A 2,386-nucleotide genomic window follows, 5' to 3' on the forward strand; every position below is an offset into this window, starting at 1 on the left:
TATTTCTATAAATAAATTACTGTCATTTAATGACAWTATATGAACAAGGGCAAGATGGTCATTTTGTACGTTAATATTCTTGTTCAATTGGAATCCAAATATAGTGAAGATACTTTCATGTATTTGAGACGGAAACGATTGCCTTAAGCCCTAGAGTAATATCAATTTATGCTACATTGTGGTACATTTAGTGTTTATCATAATATGTTGGACAATGGTGTGATACATTGTGATAACATTTAGCCTTTGTAATAATATTTGACTGGACATTGTGATAATCAATTTGTGCTAATCAATTTGTGCTACATTGTGGTAACAGCACCTCTGCTACATAAAATCTGCAGATGTATTAACAACATTAGTACAAATTGGTGTGATACATTTTCTTGAGACCCGTGAGGCCACCTAAATAACACTAGACCTTCACAATGAGACATTGTAAATGTTTGGTGTTTTTTTTGTATCTTCACGCTGTGAAGATCCAATGTTATTTTGTGGTCTTAGGGGTCTCAAGAGAACAGACTCGTCTCACGAGAACCAACCTTATATATATGCTTTCATTTGATAACCCATAAAATTATGATAAATTAAGAATCGGTTCATCATGTACTATTTCACATGATTTTTCTCGTCATCTACGGCTTGATTTTAGTGTATTAATTAATATATGTTTGTTTCACAACGTGAATATTTTTTATGTGTTTGTGAAATAAAAAAATGCAACTAATATTCGACATTGTGAACCGTATACATATGAAACAATCACATAATGAGACAAATATATGTTAACAAATATGTTAAATTCTAACCTTAAATAGAAAAAATCATGTGAAACAATACATTACGATAATAGTTCTCACAATTATCACAAAAATAAGAGATTTTAAATAATTAACCCCCTACATACATAAACATTTGTGTGTTATTTTTATTATTAAAAATACTAGATAATATGATAAAAATAAATAGTTATAAATAATAATAAAAAATCTTTAAAAAAAGTAAATCTTAATGATTTGATTCAAAATACCTTGACAATAGACCAAGTTGTCAAAGGTAATCCTTGAAATGTATTATTGTTATAATATAAAGTTGGATAAAGATTAATGGGCGGTTTACCTAAAAACTTAGGAGCCGTTTAGTAAACGCTCACCTGGTAAGCGTTTATCGGGTAATTTTCCTTACCGGATTAACGTGGCAAGGGCCAAGAATCTTACCTGGTAAGAGCGATAATTATGATGGAGAGTCTTACCCGTTAAGTGAGGGTGACAACTCTTACCCGGGTAAGTGTTTACCAGGTAAATTGTTGCATATGATACCGTTTTAATGTACTACAATCTTATCCGATAAAAATTAATTATAATGTTGATTCCTACTGGTAAGCACTTACCGAGTAAGCATTTGGGTAAACGGCCCCTTACTCAGTTAGCACTTACCCATAAAATTCAACACTATCGCTTATTTACCAGACAAGATTTTATTCACTAAAACGCATCGTATGCAACAATTTATCCGGGTAAGCACTAACCATGGTAAGAGTCATCGTCCTCGCTTACCGGGTAAGACTCTCAATTCTTGTCTTCGTTCTTACTAGGTAAGATTCTTAGTCCTTGCCATATTCATCCGGTAAAGTAAAGTGACTTGGTAAGCGCTTACCGGGGTAAGCATTTGATAAACAGCACCTAAACCTGATTCGATAAAGATTTGGTCAATGTGACAAGTTAAGAGCTGAGTCTTTATCTGGATTGATCTTGATATCAGCTTTGGTAAGTTTTGTTTGGTCCAATTTCTTTATTTTGAAAAAATATAATATATAAATTCTAATCGGGAAAAGTACAATAAAAACTAATGGACTTTCTTGTTTAAAATGATTAAGTCCTTATATTTTTTTTTGGAACAAATAAGTCATTAGACATTCCAAAACATGTTAAATAAGTCATTGGACATTCGAAAATATGTTAAATAAGTCCTTGGACAATTTTTAGAACAAATAAGTCCTTGGACATTCCAAACAATGTTAAATAAGTCTTTGGACAATTTTTGGAACAAATAAGTCCTTAAACAATCCAAAACATGTTAAATAACTTCTTGAACTTTTATAAAACATGTTGGATATATTCTTATGACTTGTACAACTAGTTAAAGTGGTAAAATAGTGAAAAAAATCCCCAAAAAAACCCAATGAACATTTATATTTTGAACGATTAAGCCCCTAAATATTCTTTGAACCAAAAAGTATTTAGATCTATAAAATTAAACAAATATAACAAAAAGTACTTACATTTACAAAAAAATAATTACATTTAAAAAAGATTTTTGATAAAGTTTATTTTAATTAAAATTAAAATATATTCTATCAGTGATTTTTCAAATAAAAAATATATAT

This window comes from Cynara cardunculus, assembly GCF_001531365.2.
Source record: "Cynara cardunculus var. scolymus isolate 2C chromosome LG 11, CcrdV1, whole genome shotgun sequence".
In the NCBI taxonomy this organism is placed as follows: Eukaryota; Viridiplantae; Streptophyta; class Magnoliopsida; order Asterales; family Asteraceae; genus Cynara; species Cynara cardunculus.